Raw genomic sequence first — 22,967 nt, forward strand, 5'->3', positions numbered from 1 at the left:
CAATAAAAAAATAATTGAAATTTCTAGCTGGGAGCTTTTTGTTTTTAAAAATATAACTTATTTATTCATGAGACACACAGAGAGAGAGAGAGAGAGAGAGGCAGAGACACAGACAGAGGGAGAAGCAGGCTCCATGCAGGGAGCCCAATGTGGGACTCGATCCCAGGAACCTGGGGTCACGCCCTGGGCCCAAGGCAGATAGTCACCCCTTGAGCCCCCCCATGCATCCCTCTAACTGTGAGGTTTTCTGGTATACCTGGAGCATTCATGAAAAGTGAGACCAGTGTAAAACACACTGGGGATGTGGGAGGGTCCTCGAGCATCATGAGCACCTAAGACAAACGCCAGAAAGGCCCAACACACCAGCATCTCCGTGCCCTTAAGTAGAACAAGAATAAGCTGCAAACGTAAACATTGGCTCCCTGGGAATTGGAGCCCAGGGCTTATTGTGCTCTTAGCTATTTTTGCAGCTGATGAAGTGAACGCAGTGGATGGTAATGAGACAGACACAATTCTGTCTGCAGTGCGAGCACCTATTCAATAAATGTCCAGTCCAGACAGATGAGGTGCAAAGGCAAGATGTGCCAGGTCACCGGCTTGCACGAGGTCTGATGGGTGTTGCCATGTGAACAGCACTCTGGCGGAGACACTTGGCTGAGGACAGTGACTGTTTCCTGTGAATAAGACACAAAGCTTCGTGATACATTTTGGAGCTAACGCCAGTTAAGACTACTGAAGAGGCCTTGCGCTAACTGGTTTGTTAATGGGCGTCAACGTGGATTTGATGAATTTGAGGATATTTTAGTGCACACCTGCAGCAGATGGCCTTTGCCTTTCAGCTGCTCCTATGATTTAGCTACAAGTATTTTAAATCCCAGCTGTCAGCCCATAAGCAGTGACCGTGAATGTGAAGATTCACAAGCAGCATTGCCAGTGGCAAGAACACGCTTGTGGGGGTCATCCTGTTGTGGGGAAAATGACTCAGCTGACCTCTTTGCTCGGGGTTACTTAAAGATGTCAGAAGAAATTGCAAAAAGAGGGCAGCTTCATCCATTTGATGGTACTGCCGGAGCCACGTAGAGATCTTCTCTCCTCCCTAGAGTAGGACTTTTGCAAAATAAATCAGTAGAACACTTTGATATAGTCACTAAAATGATACTAATTTTAATCCTTTATATTTGCATAACGTTTTGTCAGTCAAAAATATTTTTACATCCATTATCTTATTACTAAAATCTCCCTGAGTGGTAAACAAGGCAAAAGTGCTATTTCTTTTTATTACTTGAAGAGACTGAGGGTCGGGAGGTGTTAGGTAATGTTTGTGCATATGTGTTTTTGATGATATTCAGGATGACATCTTAAGTAAAATCATAGGGGTAATCAAACTAAAAAAAAATTCCCATTTGGGTAAACAAATAGGATTTAAGAAATTGCTCTCAGATAGATGCCAGGTGTTTATTTTCTTTTGCTTGAGGCTTCTGACCTTTTGATGCAGCGGAATGAAAAATAGCTTAAGGGTGATCCCTAGAATGGGGAAGAGCAAAGCCCTACCCCTCCAAAAATGGATCATACTATCTGAAGTAGAACCGTCATCAAAGCAACCCTTGTTAGTAATAGAATCACTGATGTTAAGCTGGCCTACAGTCATCCTGAAAAAGACAGTATTTCTCATCTTTCATTACACTAAGTTCTGGCAAAAGTATTGTGAGCAACTTCCAGATAATGTCCTGAGTGGGATTATATTAGACAGTAAACAGAAGCCATTCCATTTCTTCCAAGCATTGAATAAATTAATATAGAGAATTAGGAGCTTACTCCATTACTGGAAGAGTAAGAGAAGCAAATGTCAGGGAAACGACTAGTTATTTTCTTAGCTTGAAGTAACAAATTGAGTGGTTCTTAAGAGTTTGCTAGAGATATGCTGAAATTGTTAAGACTCTGGAAAACTCCCACCAATTATCTCTGTCAGCAGTAGCGAAGTGAGTTGTTCATAAGACTCACTGGGAAGCAGCTGTGAGTCACAAACCTGACAAAATATCTGGTTATAATTGCCTCCAGAGATTATGATCTTTGCTTTTTTTCATCCTCTGAATCTCAAGTAAATGCCTCTCATTGGAAACCTGTAACCTCATACCGTTGGTAAAAGGATTGGGGGGAATGTAACAGTTCATTTCTCTTTTGTTTTGCAAGGAAATCTTAGAATGAGGTTGTGGTGCTATTGGCTTGCCGACAGACAGTCCAACACAGGCCCCCCCTTTGTTCAACTCAGCATCCACAAATGGTATTTAACTCATACTAACTTCCAAGTAAAGATCATAACACCACCGCACTCTGCCTTCCATAATATAACTCCTCTTGCATAAATGGGGCTATGCAGAGGCCCATATATCTCTTATCCAACTTGAGATTATGTTCATTTTTTTTTTTTTAAGCTCACTTACCTTTTCTTTTGTGATACTGTAATGGGAGTATTGAACTACAAGGTTAACTATTATTAGTACACCTATTAGAAAGGGAATGTGAAAAGAAAAAAAAATCAGTTGATGTATATAGATATGTAAAATATGCATAGCTACTAGTGTCCTGCAGTTGTAGGTTGTGTTTAAAACTTCTCTCTTGGGACTCCTGAGTGGCTCTTGGTTAAACGCTTCCATTCGGCTCAGGGTGTGATCCTGGGGTCCTGGGATTGAGTCCCACATCAGGATCCCTGCATGAAGCCTGCTTCTCCCTCTGCTTGTGTCTCTGTCTGTGTCTCTCTCTCTCTGTGTCTCTCATGAGTAAGTAAATAAAAAAAAAAAAAAAAAAACCCTTCTGTCTTGACTATTGTTTCCTTTGTCATAAGTTATCATCTCAGTTGGTCATGGTTCTTTACTAGGATCTAAACCTTACCTATTGAAATGCTTGTGGTATTTGTCATCCTGCAAATACTGCTTTGCCATAGCTTTTTTTTTTTTTTTAATCACTTTTTACTATTGAACATGGGAGTGCTGAGTGGTGCTCCTATAATTTTAGCCTCTAGATATACCTCTCCATTATCCCATTTTCCCGTGGTAACTCTATTTCCTTTTGAAAACCAGGAACAATCACCCTGGCCAGAAAGTAACTCCCTTATTTACCTGTAGACTTAGTGGCATGAGGAATCCAAAGTGATCTAGTAGAAATTTCAACATCCATTTCAAAGAAACTCTTGTTTAATCCTCTGGTAGAAAAAAAAAAATTTCCTCTTTGGAGAACCTAAATTTCTAAAACCAACAGATGAAATAACTATTTTCCTAGTTCATCATTAAGGATACTAGCTGAGGCGTCAACCCCATTTCTGCCTTTTGATTCCCAGATTCAAGGTTCCTTACTATGGGGGAAAGATCATGACCTACTGGCTACTATTGACAGAGCATATGGGTGTTATCAATTGACAGGGCCACTGAGTCCTCATTTCTCATGAGGCAAGTCCAGAGGTGTCTAACACATTATCACTTGAGCTTTGTTGTTGTTGTTGCTTTTATTACAATCTAATGCTAACTTCTACATCAATGCTGATTTCTTGATATCTTTAAAAACTTAGTCCTCTTTTATGTTCTTTAAAAAACCCATAGGAAATCCATTTTTATTTTATTTTTTTAGGAAATCCATTTTTAAAAATCTATATTAAAATTTCATATGAGCATTTTGTTAGCCTATGTTATTAGTGTGGTGAAGGGTACAGAAGGGCATTATTATCATTTAGAAAATTTTCAAATTATACATTCTTAAGTAGTAAATTTCCCTCTGCATCCTGAAAAGTTTTGGAAAAGGGGCATGGAGTAGCATGCTATATATATATATCAATTCCATATATAATATATATAACATATATAATATATGTTATATAATATATATAATATATAATATATCATATATATATCAATTCCAATGAGAGAGGGATAACAGAAAAGGAAGGAGGTAAAAGTAAATGAGCATAACATGAAAATTCTCCTGTTGTTTGTTTGGAAATCAATCACCACCCTCACTTAAGAGCCATGGACATAGCATTTATTGCTCCTTCACTTCATCTTATCCATACCTACATGCTCATGATTTTAAAATCATATCTGTGTCCAAATATATAATCCTGACCTTTTCTTTGAGATCCAGTGTTTTAATCTGTTCCTAGACACATGGACCCCTTTATTATGTACTTCTAATTAACTTTGTAAGTTGTTGTGACGATACTATGACTTAATACTCTAGTATGACAATCACAGAGCGCTTTGCATGGTGGCTAGCACACAGTACTCAATAATTGCTAGTTAAAATATTGCTAATAAAGGTAGATGCACTACCTTTTTATACCATTATCAAAACACCCGGATATTCCACAGACATTTATTTAGTACGCATTTAAAGTTCTATCTTTTTACTCTATCTTTTTACATAGAGGCCATGCAAGTGCTTGCAAGGATGTAAGTTGAAGTTAGCAGTTCTTGGGCAAACACTAATATTTGGGTCAGGCTGTCTCTGAGGGTAATGAACATATTACATTTTCCTTGTAATCATGTTTTTCCTCATTTTGCAAATCATATTTGAAATAAGAAAGGTCAGGACTGAGTGTCTTAACATAACAAGCTCCAAGCCCAGGTACACTAATTTAAAGTAATAATAGTTAACATTATTCTTATGTGTGTCAGGTACTGTTCAAATTATTTTAATAAGTGTGCTCATTTTATACTCAGATTGCTCATATGAGATAGGCAATACTATTATTCACATTTTATAATTGATGAAACTAAAGCACAAAGGGGTTATATCAATTAGTTCACGTTCTATTAGATTACCTCCAGATTTAGTGCTTTATTACAAGAGCCATTTATTTAGTTCATGATTCTGTAGGTCAGCAAATTGGTCAGGATTCAATTGGAAAGTTCTTTTGTCATGGCTGGGCACCCTGATGCTTCGGTGGTTAGTTACACATGAGAGAAAACAGAGATATTTTAGTAGGAGGCTCTGCCCCTGGGGGTTAGGTAAATGTTGGCTGGGATGACAGTAGTGATGGAGTCATATGTCTCTCATCAGCCAGCAGACTGCTCAGGGCATATTTACATGCGAGCCTGGTAGACAAAAAGAATTAAAGAGAGCAAGGCCTAGATTTGGAGCACAGTCTTATTTACCACATTCTATGGGTTATACCAAGTCAGCACTGGCCAGGACTCAAGGCAGCGTACCCCGTACTTGATGGGAGAAGATGCACAGTTTGACTGTAATGGGACGGGGATAATGGGCCAAGTTTTCTATGTAGCATTTAAACTAGACGGGGTGAGGGTGGGAGTGCACAAGAGAGTGAAGGGTAGGGAGAGAGAGTGTGGGAAGGAAGGAGGGTGGAGAGAGGGAGAGAATGTCTAAGTTTATTGGGGATTCTTTACTCTTTAAACCTAATTATCTGGCCACTCATGATATTCTATCAAAGTTCTAGTGAAACAAATATTAGCATTAGTGTTCCAAAGACTTCCTTATTCTGAAATTCCGTTTCTGTCTTCAGGTGTGGAGAGCATTGCTGCAGAGCATCTACCTCTTAGTTTGAAATTTTCACAAGGCTTTTACCTGGTATGATGTTCGAAGTAGCAGACCGAGGTCAAAGAACTTTTCTCTGAAAATTCATTACCTGTAATGGCTTTGAGCCAACTCTTGTCTTAAATTTACTCATCACACAGCAGATGGAGAAAGGTTGCTTTGTGATTATATGCTAAGATTGTCTCACCTTACTCTAAAACTAAACAGTTTTTAAGTGAACATTTATTGAGTCCCGTCCATAAATCAGGCACTTTGCCACAAGAACCGAGATACAAGATAAAAAGACTATTTTCTGTCCTGTTGCAAGACATAAGCAGATACATATAAAGCCATGTAAATCTAAATTAGGATAGAGGCACCAACAATGAAATTTGAGACAGAAGACTAACTCACCTTAGAGTTAGGATGTTGGCAACTTGGGGGAAGATTTCCTTGGAGCACGTAGTTTTAAAAGATGAGTTGTAATAACCAGGCAATGATGGGGATTGGAAAGGTGAACTATAGAAAAATGGCAGAAATAGCAACTAAAAGAGATTATTAGGTTGTAGTTTCAGTTGTATATGGATAAGAAATATTGAGAGGTTGATATAAGAGCAATGGCAGAAATGATGGGAAGAAGGAGGGACATTAGAAATGTGTAATTGGTAGATTTATGGAAATTAGTGACTGATGTGATGTGAGGGCCAAGAAAAGAGGATGACTTGAGGATGACTTCCAGATAATTCCCTTGGTCATATAAAAGTACACATCTATGTTGCTAGTGTATCTACTGCATATGTACTAAACAGAAGGGAGGCAGAGGAGGAGAGCTTCCCATAGATGTCAATATAGAGAATATTTACGTACAAGTTTGCTCACTGTGGCATCAGAAGTTTTAAAAACAGTATTCCAAAAATACAGTGGAATACAATATTCCAAATATATATATATATATATATATATATATATATACACAGAGATGTAGACAAAATGAAGATATTTCTCTAAAATAGATTTGTAACCTTTAGATATTTAAAGATATTTTATAAACATTTTCATAAATATTTCTAGGCTATAGATTAGTAACTTATTTGGCTCATGTTAAAAGCATTTCCCATACTGTTACATGTTCTAAAAACACGCATTCTATACAGGCCACATACACTCTGTCACAGGATGCTGTTATACTTTATTTTATTCATCCCCCTAATGTTAATTATAACCTGAGGACTTGTATTTATTTATTTTTTGAGGACTTGTATTTAAATCTTTTACCACACTGTCATCCAAGTAAAGGATGACCTGTTCATGGCATTGTCCCTCCTCACGATCTTCTCCATGGAGAGAAAGGTCATTTCATCATTCGCTCTGAAGCTCTGAAAGCAAACCTCATCTCATGCACAATAAAAATATAGGCTCCCTCTTTTCTGAAGCTGATAGGAAGGACTTCTCCCACGTTAGTGGCAAGATTTGGACTTAAGGAGAGAGGTTATGTAATACTTTGTTCCTCCCTTTCAAGTCCACCTGTTTTAGGAAATGGATCCCTTCACGGACTCTTAGATGTTACAAAGGTGACTGGGGCCTTTAACCAGGAGTACAAGATACCTGCACCAGTTGTCCTTTTAAGTGACTATAATGTGATTTGCACCAGTTCACCTTTATCAACACATGTTTACTACACATGTATTTCATTCAACTAGCACATACTGCATTTCTACAAATGCACTAGAAGAGATAAAAGTGACCTTTCACATCTTCTTTGTAAAAAAGGGAGAAGTAAATATTACATTACACTGAAGGTCAAGGCAACAAAGTCCAGGATGGATGTGGCCCCGAAGTAAATCATAGATATATAATTATATACATATATATGTTATAGGTTTGTGTAAACATATATATATATATTTATTTTGAGAGTATAATGTATACACATGCATATGTGTAGCATTTGTATATTTACACACACATGGAAGTAGGTCTACATATAGAGAGAGGGAGTCAATGTTGACCTTCATTTTGGAAAGTAGTTGAATTGATTCCCATCAATTAAAGATAGCAAGATTTCACATAAATATCTGGATTTTTTTATTTTCTTGAAAACCAGGAAAATTGAGAAATCCTGTTCCTGAATCTAAATATTACAGCATTTCTGTATTCCTGCATGGCAAGAGTTAATTAGACCTGAGTAGCTAATGCATTTCTAGCACTTTTCAGCTGTACTTTCTAAATGTGTCATTGTCATGAGCTTTCCAGTTGGCTACACTAGAATAATTCATTCATTTTTACCTTATTTGGTTTCCGTATATATTTGAGTTTGAAAATCCTACTTCATGCCATATAGTGTAAAAAATTTAATTTCAGTTCAGAGAATCTGTTTCTTTGAATATCACCTTCACAGATGTAACTGTAGGAAACCAAAACAATTGACTAGTTCAGCTACTGCAGTCAAAAACTTTTCGATTTAGAGAAAAGTCCGCGAAATTGATAGTCTAAACTTGAGCAAGTGTTTGAATGCGATAAACTATTTCTGTCAAAGCAATAAGCCTAGTAACTCTATATGGATGCAACCTATATTTTTATAGACACAGTGGATATTTCACTTTTGTCAGTTCTTGCACGTCACTAAGAGTGATGATTTATGCTTGAAGTGTGCTACACACAGACTATTATCTCAATGTTATGTTGGGTGACATTCTTGCCACCTATTCTATTTTCAATTTCTTAGAGAAACTAATGTCTGTGGTCTTGTTCAGATGTTCCACAGATTTTAAAAATCTATAGCCCTCAAGAAATGTTTTTAAAAAGGACAATATAATAGTAACTATAAAATTCTGTGTTTATAGAATGGACTTTGATTCCAAATTTCTTCCCCTTATGTGATTAATTCTCAGGTTTCCCACTAGGGATTTGTGATTTAATTATATATGGCCATAGAAAATACTCTTCAATGATTATTCTGGTAAATATATGTTTTTCACATGGATTCTTCTGTTTTTTTAAAAAAAACCATCCACTACATAGAAGACAAATTTGTCTGACTGATGATGGCTGACTACACTGCATTGCAAAATCAGGTATATTTATCCTTTTATCATAGCTGAACCCATTTATATTCACAAGGAAGGCATTCATGTGAGAATCAAAGGTACACATTTGGCCTCGCATGTCATTAAGTCAACATCAATAATTCCTTATAATCTCCGGAATAAAAGTGAAAATTCCAGTCAATGTTTTAAGTTTTTGCAATACTGAACTTCTTATATTAGCAGACTTTCACCCCTAAGAATTACAATTTATAAAAGTATTATTATTTTCTTTTTATCTAAACCCTAGGTTAAATTATATCTTTAATGGAAATAGTATGTGTTATAGTGATACATAGGTTCAAGTTTATCTCAGAGTGCTACATTATAGTTTTACAATATTGAACATGAAGTTTTTCACCAGCTAACATTTATTTAACTTTTTTCCCCCTATAACCATGTTAATTCCTACCAGGGATACAAAAAGACACAATTTAAGCTCTTTTGCATCTTCCAATAGAATACCAGAGATTGACGATTATAGATAATGCTCAGTTATCAAAATTTAAAAGCTTAATTTTAAAAAAATATGAAGCAAACTCCAAACACATGTTATAATTTTGTTTAACTTATCAGTCTGTCAGTAGTTACTTTTGGAAAGGATCCTTTGAATATCTAACCTCTGCATGTGTCATCTTTTTTGGTTCTTCTATTTGACCGATTTCTTTTTTTTTTTTTTTTAAGATGTTATTTATTTGACAGAGAGACAGTATGAGCAGGGGGAGCAGGAGAGGGAGAAGCAGGCTCCCCACTGAGCAGGGAGCCTGATGCAGGGCTTGATCCCAGGACCTTGGGATCATGACCTGAGTTGAAGGCAGATACTTAACCTACTGAGTCACCCAGGTGCCCCAATTAAGTGATCTATTTTTACACTGCTCCATGACCATCTTGCTAAATTTTTTTATGTTTCTTCAAGGGAACTATATTTTTCTTTGTAAAAGTTAGATGTCTAAAGCTTTTCAAAGACAGGGTCTCATTTTCTGTTCCAGAAAGTCCGAGTTGATGGTATTTTTTTTAAGTGAAATTATTTTCCTTGAATCCCATAAAAAAATATAATTTTGAAAAAGATGAACCTCACATTTTTATCTACTATATATTTTGATTTATATGTTCCTGGATCAAGATATATTCTTTTGGTATGTGCCACAGGTCCATTGTTCTCCAAAAGAATTCTCTTGACTGTGTTCACTGGCAAAAGTAAGTGTTCCAAACTCTACTATAGACTGACTGGGTATTTTGTCTTTGTCCTTTTCTTTTTTAGAAACCCTCTGGAATATAATGTATTATAATACATATAATACAATATACAATACAATTATACAATACAAATATACAATACATTATACAATATAATATAATGTTTATAACCTAAGGCATAATGTTTAAATTGTTCTCCAGGAGGAATATTAACAAAATACCTTGAGAACATTTATATCTGCTGGAGTAGGTCACTTTCCCAATTCAACTGGGGGAGATGTGGAGATGCTGCATATGAACTTGTATGGATGAGTAGGATGTGAAGGGCTGAACTGGGAAAGGAGAGAAGAAATGTAAAGAATAGGACATAATAAGATATATGGACACTGGCTTTTCAATCAGAAAGAATGTAGCAATTTTTCTTGCTATCTCATTCTGAGCTTGCTAATTATTTTGTGAATGCTCCATCTGAAATATTGAAACCATTCTCCTAACCGCTGTCAGTCGGTTTGGGGCATAAAATAGCTATTTTGCCAAGCCTTGAGTGTCACTAGTTGCGTGTCTCTAAATGAAAGTTCCGCATGTTAATGCTAACTGTGACATGAATAGTAAGATTGGCATTAGAGACTTACTGAAATGAGACCAACATTTGTGATTAACCTATGGAGTGTAAAAATTGAGAAATCATCTAGTAACTTCATGAAGCTATGTTGCATTATAATCTCATTTTCATTAGTGATGAAATTGTTATGGAATAATGAGGGACCTTGAAGTGTAATAAGTTTGTCGGTTGAAAACAAATTGCTGCACCTGGATTACAACTTCCAGTCATTTTAATAATTTACAATTTTCCTTTAACTCCCGAACTAAAATTTAGTGATGGACTTTTTGTTTATTTATGCTGTTGGCATACTATTTATGAACATATCAAAGATGATCACAGCTGATTATGTATTCTTAGATCCAGTTACCATGGTCCTCAGTCTCAGTTGGAAAGAGAAGAATTAATATTTATTGGATGTTTCCCACATGTCAGGCGGTTTACATGTGTTCTCTCATTCAATCTTCCCAGTGAACCAGTGAGATGGTTGCCATTATTTACATTTTACAAATGAGAAGACTAAAATTAAGGGGAATTAAGTAGAGTGGATATGTAAATTTATGTTTGTTTCCTTTTTTCTTTGTTTTTGAGAACTGCACCTTGCCTCCTCTTGTAGCACGTGATATTGTTAAAATCCTCAACCCTTCCTTCTTCACTACAAGGGGAAGCAGTCTTAAGATCTGTGTAAACTTAAAAACAATGATTAATTTGCATGTGGGCCCATGACTGTAGCAAGGCCAATAAATCCTCTTTATTGAGGATTGATATAACCACTGTGTAAAACAGGATCCTTTTCTTTTTGTGATCCTGAACCTTACAAACCACAAATCCTGGAATTCTTCAAGCAACTATCTTTGAAGAGATCTTACATAAGAATAAGGCCAAACTGGAAGGAGCTGAGATAACCATCGGCCGATGAATGGATACAGAAGATGTGGTGTATACATACACAATGGAATATCACTCAGCCATCAGAAAGGATAAATACTTACCATTTATAGTGACATGGATGGAACCAGAGGGTATTATGCTAAGTGATATAAGTCAATCGGAAAAAGACACAATCATACAATTTCACTTATTTGTGGCATATAAGGAACAGCACAGAGGATCATAGGGTAAGGGAGGAAAAATTGAATAGGAGAAAAAAAAAGAGAAAAAAATTAAATGGGAAGTCATCAGAGAGGGAGAAAAACGATGAGACTCTTAACTGTAGGAAACAAACTGAAGGCTGATAGAGGGGAGGTAGGTGGGGCCATGAGATAATTGGGTGATGGGCATCAAGGAGGCCACGTGATGTGATGAGCACTGGGTGTTATATGCAACTGATGAATTATTGAACGCTACATCGGAAACTAGGTATGTACAATGTGTTGGCTAATTTACTTTAAGTTAAAAAAAAAAAAAACGAATAAAGCCAATAGAGAATATGGCATAACTGAGAGGGAAAAAAGAATCTCATTCTGGGGCTAAAATCTGAAGTTTAAAAAAGTCTGGCTGTAAAACCTCGTAGAGGAGAGTCAGGTATCTGTGTTGGTACAGTAAATACTGTGCAAAAAATCTTTCTTGAGCACTTACGTCCTCTTCACTAAAATGTGCTTCATTTCTCAAGCAGTTGCAAAGTCTAATTCTTTGAAAAATGTAGGACATATCTACAAAAGTTGTTGACATTATGGTAATGACTTTGGTGAATAAAAGAAAAGAGAATCCATGAAACAGGTTGAAAAGAAGAGTAATCAAATTTAGTGTAAACGAAGAAATTAAGAAGGAAATTCTGTTGCGTAGTTCTGGGTAGTTTTAAGGACTAGCAAGCATAGTGTTAAGTCTTTATGTTACCGAGTCTGTGATGTCTGAATTGTGAATGTGTTTCTATGAATTTGCGAAAGCAGCATGGAAATACCAGCACAGAGATGACCCTCAGGGTAAAATCTATATTGGCCTTAATCTATGATGGCCTCGTGGGCGTGGGGTTAGCTGTCTCCTGCTATTCTCGATTGTGTTTGAGTCTTCAAAGGGCATTATTTTTCATTTGATATGCATGCTGTGTGCAGCAGTCCCATAAGCAGGACCATCCTGATGGTCTGGAAGTGTTGATCTCCTCTAAAGAGGGTAGGTTTTTCCTTCCTGGAAGTAGTTCTCTCAGACGCCAGCTGATGCCTGATGACTCTGAATCTACCTTTTTTGAAGGAGGATAATAACACCACTCCCCTCCTCCCTTTCCATTGTGAGGGGAAGAAAATGTTCCCCAAAGGCTCTTCTAGAAAACAGCTGTATAGATGATGGTGCTTGATACTGATAGTAGCCACTAATTGTCTCCTGACTACCAGGCGTTAGGTGAGGAGTGTATATTGTTCATCTCCACGGCCATTTTGTAAGGTGTAACTGATGAGGAGACTGAGGTTCCAAGAGGGTCTAAGTGATAGAAAGCTACATGAAGATGAAATGAAATGATACACAGGACAATACCTGGCACCGACATTGTATGGGGGTGTGGTGGGTAATCCGTTTCAGCGGTGCTCTCTCCTCCCCTCTGCTTTAGTCTGAGGTGTGTGTCCTCCCAGAATTCCAACTTTGAAACCCAATGGCCTGTGTGAGGATAGTAGGAAGTAGGGCCTTTGAGAGATGATTTGGTCATGAAGGTGGAGCTGTCATGAGTGGAATTAGTGCTCTCCTAATTCAGAGAGAGCCCCTCACCCCCCACCTGCCACATGAGGTTACAGTGAGAAGGCAGCCCTCAGTGACAAAGCTGAACCCCACCAGATGCTAAACCCACCAGGGCCTTGACCTTTGACTTCTGGGTCTCCAGAGCTGTGACCAGTCAATTTCCATCATTTATAAGCCACCCTGTCTCTGGTATTTTGCCCTAGCAGCCTGCGACGACTAAGAGACCCTTCTTTCCCCCTCTCCATCTTTTTCTCATCTTCTTGCTTCCTTTGTTGAATATTTAAAGCATTTTCCATTCAGGCTTCTCTTTGTTTATTACAATGGCCAGATTCGACAATGGGTGAAATTTTCAAGCCTTTTTCAGTCCTACGTTAAAACCCATGTCGATTATTTGGTGAATTTTGTACAGTTCCAGTTAGAGTGAATGCTCTATATCGACCTTGTTTACCAAGCACAGGAAATTCCCAGATATTGTCGCTGCAGTGGATCTTGCATTCACGTCAGAATGAGCTAAAGTCTAAAAATAGATTATGTTCTGTACGTAAGATTCCTCCCTAGTGCTTTCAACTTCTGTTTCTTAGGAACAGTTGATGCGGCTCAGAGGCAAGGAAAGAAAAAAAAAAAAAAGTGAGACTCACTCCATAATTTGCAGTGGAAGGAAATTATATTAAATTCCTAATGAGTTCTGACATGTAACGTCAGAAAGTGCTGTAAGTCACAGTAACATTTTGAGGAGCAGCTTTGCTGAAAAGTTACATATTTCAAACTTCATGATGTGGCCATATGTAAATATATATGTATTTTTCTCTAGATTTAATGGCAATTTCTAATACTTTTGGGAAATCACCTTTTGAAATGCTCTTTTTTCTTGGTTATACAACATATATGTTGTATTATAACCAACCAACCAACATAATGTTGGTTATACAACATTCTTCTTTGATTTTTACCACATTTACCTAGGATGACATCCTTATCTTAAAAAAAAAAAAAAAAAAAAGGCATGTCTAGAGTTTGCTGACTGCATCAGTAGTCATAAAGGAGTGGCTGTATGCCACTGAATTTGAGGTCTCAGATTGATTTGATGTAAATTTGATGATTTGTGTGAATGAGACCAACCATCTACAGGTGGGGGGTGTTCGGGTGTGGGGGATTAATAAGACCGCAGCTAATGGCTCTCATATCTATCCTTCCAGACCTTTACCAGGGCACAACCCATGTTCTATCTTTCCCCCCTTGTCTGTGTTTGGTCACCTGGAGGAGAGCAGTCGTACCGTATCCAGTCTTGTGCTGCCCTCACTGCTTCTTGTGATGCTGGACACGTATTCTCTCAAATGCCCCGGCAGAGAAGAGTGAATGTGGGACCTGGGGGAGCTGAGGATATGGTTTGTCGAGGTCTGTAGCTACCACAATGCTCTTGTGAAAGTTTCATTTTGAGAATTCATTTGGGCTTTGATTCCTAATAGCCATCTCCTGGAATGGGAGAAAAAAAAAAAAAAAGGTGATTGCTTTCAATTATGTGATGTTGAATAAAATTGCCATTCCAGAACATGTGTTGTATTGACCCTGAAATACATGAGGAGGGATACCTAATCAGAGTGTGTTGACTCGAACTGAATTTAGCAATCAGGTTCCCAGAAGCCAGGGAATACAGAAAATTCAGTCGAAGACAAGGTGGATACAGTCTTTAATCTCCTGCCTTCCTTTCAGTACCCCCTACCTGCTTTGCTCTTGTTCCCTCATCTTCACACCTTCACTGCTTCCAACAGGCTCGATACCATCACCTGCCATCACTGTTGATGGGACTTACAATGACTATTACACACAGGCTCCGGGTTCACATTGTCACCACTAAAGGATGTTACTGCTCAGCTGAGGGGCTACAGAAACGAATAAATGTCCCAGGTGGGTCTGCTCTAATGGCTGAATTCCGATTTTTGAATTTACAACCAATATAGCTTAATGGCAAGAGCAGGGGCAGTGGGGCCTCCTGGAGCCAAATCCGGATCCTGGCTCTCTCTATGCCATTTGCATATTGTTGGGCAGATTTAAGCTTTCTGTGACTGGCATTGTTTTGGGTGCTCCATATATCTGATTTCACGTATTTCTCATTGCCATTTCCCTTGGTGTCTTCACTGTGCACATAAAAGGGCATCATGTCTTTAAGGGGTAAACAGTTGTCTGACGTGTGTGTCTACAGAGTGGCAGAGGTAAAATTGAACTCCATTGCTGTAATGTTAAAACACTCTTCCTGCAATCTACTATCATTTAGAAATGACTGAGGTCTTAGACAAAATGCTTCCAATCATTGCAATGCACCTTTAGTCCTATTTGTTAGAACAATGTTGGAAGTATAGAAAAATTGAGAAGATAGTAAAAAAAAAAAAAAAAAATGAGAAGACCCAATACTCACATACCCAACACCCAGTGTCCCCTATTACTAACACCTTACATTAGTATGGTATTATCGAACCAATGTTGACACCCCATTATTAACTAAAGTCCATAATTTATTCACAGTTGCTAAGTTTTGACCTGATATCTTCTTTCTTTTCTAGGATCCCATCCAGTCTATCGTATTACATTTAATTGTCATGTCTCCTTAGACTCCAATAGGCTGTGACAGTTTCTCACTTTCCATGGTTTTGATCATTCTGACAGGTTTGGAGAGTGCTGGTGAGATGTTTTGTAGGATTATCCTTCATTGGAATTTTTCAGATGTTTTTCTCATGCCTCGACTTGGCTATGGGATTTAGGGAGGAAGATCACAGACATGAAGTGCTGTGCTCATCACATTATATGAAAGATGTATACTAGCATCATGACTCATGACTATTGATGAAAACTCTGGCTGAGAGTGTTTGTCAGACTTCTCTACTGTAAAAATTACTATTTTCTTTACCTTTCCATACTTTGCTCTTGGGAGAAGCCACTCCCAACAGCCCACATTTATGGAGTTGGGATTTATGCTCTCCTCCTGTAAGGAAGAAATATCTACATAATTATTTGGAATTCTTCTGCATGAGACACTCATTTCTTCTCCATTTATTAATTTGTTCCATTATTTTTATACACTGGCATAAATTCATAGATACTAATTTTATATTTTGGGTACTAACCTGAGTTATTTTCTTGCTCAATTTTTTCCAGTTTGGGCTATCGAGAGCCTTTTAGTTAGCTCCTGTGTCCCTTTGACATCCTTCCACATAACTCCAAAGATATGCTTTGTATTTTTTTGGTTACGTTTTTTTTTTTTAACTTTTTTTTTCTTTTTTTAAATTTTTATTTATTTATGATAGTCACAGAGAGAGGGAGAGGCAGAGACACAGGCAGAGGGAGAAGCAGGCTCCATGCACCAGGAGCCCGACGTGGGATTTGATCCCGGGTCTCCAGGATCGCGCCCTGGGCCAAAGGCAGGCGCCAAACCGCTGCGCCACCCAGGGATCCCCTTTGGTTACGTTTTTTATTTTTTATTTTTTATTTTATTTTTTGGTTACATTTTTTTAGTATGTTCTTACTTTCTGCCACACCACGCTTATCTTCTATAATTCCTACCCCGATCCCTGAATCAGCCATTTCTCCAAGGAGCTTCTGGTTCCTTTTATAGGAGAATGGCATTAGAAACCAAGATCTGAGGCAGCCCAGGTGGCTCTGTGGTTTCCTGCCTTCAGCCCAGGGCATGATCCTGGAGACCCGGGATCGAGTCCCGCGTTAGGCTCCCTGCATGGACCCTCCTTCTCCCCTCTGCCTATGTCTCTGCCTCTCTCTCTCTCTCTCTCTGTCTCTCATGAGTAAATAAATAAAATCTTAAAAAAAAAAAAAAAGAAACCAAGATCTGTGCCCTTTGCCAGTGGGTGGACCTCTCATCTGACAGCAAAAAGAAATGTACTGTACATGTGTGTACTATCCTATGTAGATACACATATCTATACATATTTCTATTTGTAACTATATGTAATATATTAAGCTAAATTCTTACTGATGTCTCCAACTCCAATCCATTACTGTGTGAATCACTCTCACCTCTTCTCTTGATTATCATAACACATTTTTGTTGTTGTCAAATGACCCTTTATTGAAATATCTTCTTTTGTTGTTTTGACTTGTGGGGTAATCCACTACACCAGTGTTGATGTCATCTGTGATGTCATGAGGGGGGCAGCCATCAGCATTGCAGCCCACAGATTGGGCGGCCCCTAGGATCTCTTGAATAGTTCTCTGGCTTCAGATTGGTGCCACATCTATTGGGCAATGTTGACAATCTCATTAAAAGTGGTATTTCTACTGTGTTTGATGTTTTTCTGTTGCTTTCTGTCTCTTAGTGATTCCCTGAGGGCTTTGATGACCAGGGCAGAGGCAGAAGGTACCACTTCAATCTAGGCCTATTCTGAATGGCCAGTCTCACTGTAACCCTCAGACTCTTCCAACCACCAGTTGCCTTGGAGTCAGACCCAGGGGGCCAATCTTTAGGGCCAGGGAAGACGTGGCATTGACTTCTCCACCAGTGTGTGTCAGGTCTATGACTTTGATCTCGTTGGGGTTGAACTTCCGTGCCATGGTGGAGGCAGCTTGTGTCAGATGAATCCAGATTCAGGATAGTTGCACCTCATCTCCTCTGAGCCAAAAGCCAAAAGCTGTAATGCATTTTTAAGAGAACATTTGTTTAATTCTTTTTTTCTAATTGCTAATGATAAGGATAACATTTTATTGTTGGCTTACTATGTTTCAGGCATTGTCCTTAGAACTTTATGTGAATTCTCTCTTTCAGGTCTCACACCTGAGACTGAGGGTAGCAAGGACACTCTCCACCTTTTTTGCAAGTTTCATTTGAACAATTTAATATTGCTATATTTGAAACTTCATATTTATGAAGAGAAAGGAATAAACTCAGAGATACTCAGTAACTTGGCCAACATCATGAAGGATCGAGTGCAATGGCCTCTATTCTCTGACTTCAGAGCTGGTCCCTAACTATTGTGCAGACTAACTCCTTGTTTCCAGTCTTCTTTGGCTTCTTGTGGTGGGACTCATTGGGATAAATACAGTTGTTGACACCCTCAGAGCGGGCCAGAGCTGAGGCATTTATATTACCAAGCACATTAGAGATGCCCAATATTTTTTATTGTTTCAGGGTAATATCCATGCACATTTGTTATAACCAAGATATTTTAGAAGAGTTTAATACGTTAAACTCAGAGAAGCTTCTGTTTGTTTGTTATTTATTTTCATGCAAACCTTCCTTCTGACAGCTGCTAGATTCTTTTAAAATATTAAAATTGTGGCTTTTGGGAATATGTGGACTAGGGAAATCTGAAAATAATGCATTAGAGGTTAGCAGGGTCAGTCAGAACTGCTTTATCATACCTCCTGAATGTGTGTTAATAAATGGCCATGCCAAATGGTCAGGACAATTACTGCCTTCACTTGTATGAATGTGGCAAGTTTGGCTTCTAAGGTCCATGAATGAGGAAAAATTCAGAGGGAATTTCTTTTGGTCATAAAAGCATATAGATTACCAGGAGGAAATGTATGCTGACAAGTAGAATTGGAGAAACAATTGTTACCCTGTGATCACTGGCAGTACTGCTTATGTGTTTTAGCCGTGAGTAAATATGAACTCACCTGGGGTTAGGTGGGAACCTGAATTCTCTCAGGCCTTTCTCCAAATGTGAGTATTACCATCTTTTTAGAGCTATATCTTTGCCATGCCAAATGACTGGTCATTTCAGTTGTTATTCTCTGTTCTGGTCCTTACCAGCTGACTAAGAACTTCCCACGTTATCACGTGGAAGTGATAACTTCTATCATCAGTGTTTGTATAAACTCTGAGCCAGAGATTCTCAACAACAAACACAACAACAACAACAAAAATCCCAGACAGTTATTGGTCCTCTATTAAGCAAAGCACTTTTAAGAGCACTTTACATGCAATCTTTCATTTAATGTTCATGACATGGGCATTATTATGAAAGGGGCAGATTAACTACTCTCATTTTATAAATGAAGAATGCGAAAGATGTCCAGAAACTTTCCCAAGTTCACACTTTTCATATGTGTTTAAATATGTTTGTATTTAAACCGAGGGGACTTTTGCGTCTCTAACTGCCACTCTGTAGGGTATAAATCCAGGTAAATGGCAGTAACAAGCAATCCCAAATGAACAGTGGCTAAACTGAATATGTTTATTTTTCAATTACGTTACATGCCCAATACATGCCAATACGTGCCCTCTTTGACACGGAGGCTGTGATGAGGCTCTGCAGTCTCTCTGAGGCCCAGGCTGACGTAGGCTCCATCATTGTGTATTGTCTAAGCTGGAGCACAAAGTCTTCCCCGTCACTGTGGCAGAGAAAGAGATCACTAGAAAGTTCTGTTTTAGCTCGTTTATGCTTAGATCTCAAAGTGACAACCTTGTGAGCTACAAATAGTCCACTGTCTAACTGCAGTGGGCTAAGAAATATGTAGGAGAATTGGACTGTGTAATGTGACTCTCTAAATTCCTATGTTGAAGCCCTAGCCCATAAGGTGACTGTATTGGAAATAGGACCTTTGAGGGGGTTACTTAAGTTTAGATGAGGTCCCAAGAGTGGGGGACTAATCCCAGAGAGCTGGTGCAATTGTAAGTAGTAGAAGAGACATCCGAGGCAGGTAGCTGTCCTTGAGCCCGGAAGAGAACTCTCACTACAAACCAAATTTGCCACGACTTTGATCATGGACTCTGAGCCTCCAGAACTGTGAGAAAATGAGTATCAGTTGTCAAAGGCACCCAGTCTGTTATTTTTGGGGGGCTACGGGAGCACGGTAAAGCAGCACCACTGTGTCAGTCATAACAATGTGATACATATCCAAAGGCGTTGTTAGGAGAATTAAGCTGAAAGTACGTAAAAATATTTTAAATTTAATTACTGAAAAAGAATTGATGTTCAATAACTGTCAGTTTCAAGGCTTTCAAGTTTTACCTTGCATAAGACTAAACACTTCTAAAACTATTGCCGTTCAGTGCTTTTATTGCTTAGTTGTTTTGATTGGCAATCCCCTATAGCATAGATTTTCCATTGTAGGGTGTATTAGTCAAGCTTCTGGAGAAAAACAGAATCACTAATCAAGATGACACATAAAATCAGCCATGAGAAAACATGAAAACATGAAATATTTCAGAAGGAAAGAATTAATGAAATTTGTAATCATCAACCTCTAAAAGAATCTATTTAAAGGACAGCCTAAGAGTTGTTTAAATGAGGAAGTATACATATTTTAATAAAGATTTCTCAATTGCATTTGCAGATACTCTTGAATATTTTAACATCTTAAGCTGATTATAGATATAGAAATAAATACGTGAACATGTATATGGTCTATAGTAGTAAATATTATGCTCTGTGACTTATATGCAATATTCAGTCATTTGCCTTTTTATGAATTAGGTTTTTTTTCCAAATTCAGCAAATACCATTTTTGTTCCAATTCATAAACACTAAATAATAACTCACAAAAGATTTTTGCAATTATCAATAAAAATATTGAAATGTTATTGTTTAGTTCTCTGAAAGCACAGAAATGTAATTTTGTGTTTGACTTTTAAAACCATACATACCAAAAAATAAATAAATAAAACCATACATACCTAACTTTAGAGGGCCCGGTTATATGTATTTTACATGATAAATATTAATATGTGTATTTTCTTCTCCACTCCCTTATTTTCCCCTTCCAGGTTTAAATTCAACACGGTTGAATAATTGCAATTAAATGCTATGGCACTTCTGTTGTCAAAGTGAAATTATTTCTATTCAAGTTCCCAAAAGTTCAAGAAACTACTCAGAAAGTTTCTGTGCCAGATAAGAGTATGGGTATTTGTATGCATGTTTGGAATGATGGTACATGGGGAAGATTTGTAAGACTTTCTGCCTCACCATGCATTTTAAAATTTATTTTAACTTTTTTTAAACTCACGTTATTGTTAACAACAGAGGTGCATATCCTAGCTGACTCACCGGAGCAAGAACCAGGACAAAGAAAATAATGTAGATAAAGTCACAGTTAATAAAGTATTTGAAAAATTTTTATCCCAGCAGTATATGAGAAATTCTACTCCTTTCCAATGTCTCAAACTTAATACCATTTGACTTTTTAATTATTTCTTTTTTAATTTATTTTTTATTGGTGTTCAATTTGCCAACATTTAGAATAACACTCAGTGCTCATCCCATCAAGTGCCCCCCTCAGTGCCCGTCACCCAGTCACCCTCACCGCCTGCCCTCCTCCCCTTCCACCACCCCTAGTTTGTTTCCCAGAGTTAGGAGTCTTTATGTTCTGTCTCCCTCTCTGATATTTCCCACACATTTCTTCTCCCTTCCCTTCTATTCCCTTTCACTAGTATTTATATTCCCCAAATGAATGAGACCATATAATGTTTGTCCTTCTCCAATTGACTTATTTCACTCAGCATAATACCCTCTAGTTCTATCCATGTTGAAGCAAATGGTGGGTATTTGTCTTTCTAATGGCTGAGGAATTTTCCATTGTATACATAGACCACATCTTCTTTATCCATCATCTTTCGATGGACATCGAGGCTCCTTCCACAGTTTGGCTATTGTGGACATTGCTGCTATAAACTTCAGGGTGCAGGTGTCCCGGCGTTTCACTGCATCTGTATCTTTGGGGTAAATCCCCAGCAGTGCAATTGCTGGGCCATAGGGAAGATCTATTTTTAACTCTTTGAGGAACCTCCACACAGTTTTCTAGAGTGGCGGCACCAGGTCACATTCCCACCAACAGTGTAAGAGGGTTCCATTTTCTCCACATCCTCTCCAACATTTGTTGTTTCCTGTCTTGTTAATTTTCCCCATTCTCACTGGTGTGAGGTAATTAATTTTCCCCATTCTCGTTGTGGTTATGATTTGTATTTCCCTGATGGCCAGTGATGCGGAGCATTTCCTCATGTGCTTGTTGGCCATGTCTGTGTCTTCCTCTGTGAGATTTCTGTTCATGTCTTTTGCCCATTTCATGATTGGATTGTTTGTTTCTTTGCTGTTGAGTTTAATAAGTTCTTTATAGATCTTGGAAACTAGCCCTTTATATGATACGTCATTTGCAAATCTCTTCTCCCATTCTGTAGGTTGTCTTTGAGTTTTGTTGACTGTGTCCTTTGCTGTGCAAAAGCTTCTTATCTTGATGAAGTCCCAATAGTTCATTTTTGCTTTTGTTTCTCTTGCCTTAATGGATGTATCTTGCAAGAAGTTGCTGTGGCCAAGTTCAAAAAGGGTGTTGCCTGTGTTCTCCTCTAGGATTTTGATGGAATCTTGTCTCACATTTAGATCTTTCATCCATTTTGAGTCTATCTTTGTGTATGGTGCAAGAGAGTGGTCTAGTTTCATTCTTCTGCATGTGGATGTCCAATTTTCCCAGCACCATTTATTGAAGAGACTGTCTTTCTTCCAGTGGATAGTCTTTCCTCCTTTGTCGAATATTAGTTGACCATAAAGTTCAGGGTCCACTTCTGGATTCTCTATTCTGTTCCATTGATCTATGCATCTGTTCTTGTGCCAGGACCACACTGTCTTGATGACCACAGCTTTGTAGTACATCCTGAAATCTGGCATTGTGATGCCCCCAGATATGGTTTTCTTTTTTAAAATTCCCCTGGCTATTAGGGGTCTTTTCTGATTCCACACAAATCTTAAGATTATTTGTTCCAACTCTCTGAAGAAAGTCCATGGTATTTTGTTAGGAATTGCATTAAACATGTAAATGTCCCTGGGTAACATTGACATTTTCACAATATTAATTCTCAATGGGGAAACACTGGGAGCCTTTCCCCTAAGATCAGGAACAAGACAGGGATGTCCACTCTCACCACTGCTATTCAACATAGTACCAGAAGTCCCAGCCTTAGC

At 38.1% G+C, this 22,967-nt stretch overlaps 1 long non-coding RNA gene across 6 annotated transcripts in view; it reads left to right on the forward strand.

Moving 5' to 3' along the window:
- The window catches only part of LOC111098608, a 231,158-nt gene that overhangs the window by 60,679 nt on the left and 147,512 nt on the right, over nt 1-22,967 (forward strand). For 3 of the 6 annotated variants that reach the window (XR_005368979.1, XR_005368984.1, XR_005368983.1), the window contains exons 3-5: nt 5,513-5,577; nt 8,545-8,597; nt 9,756-9,803. This is a non-coding gene — a long non-coding RNA (uncharacterized LOC111098608). Of the gene's footprint in view, nt 1-5,512; nt 5,578-8,544; nt 8,598-9,755; nt 9,804-11,249; nt 11,381-14,264; nt 14,464-14,837; nt 14,974-22,967 lie in introns of those variants that run through there. The other 3 variants (XR_005368981.1, XR_005368980.1, XR_005368982.1) reach the window with 3 other exon arrangements.

The sequence above is a fragment of the Canis lupus genome, chromosome 13, assembly GCF_011100685.1.
Source record: "Canis lupus familiaris isolate Mischka breed German Shepherd chromosome 13, alternate assembly UU_Cfam_GSD_1.0, whole genome shotgun sequence".
Lineage (NCBI taxonomy): Eukaryota > Metazoa > Chordata > Mammalia > Carnivora > Canidae > Canis > Canis lupus.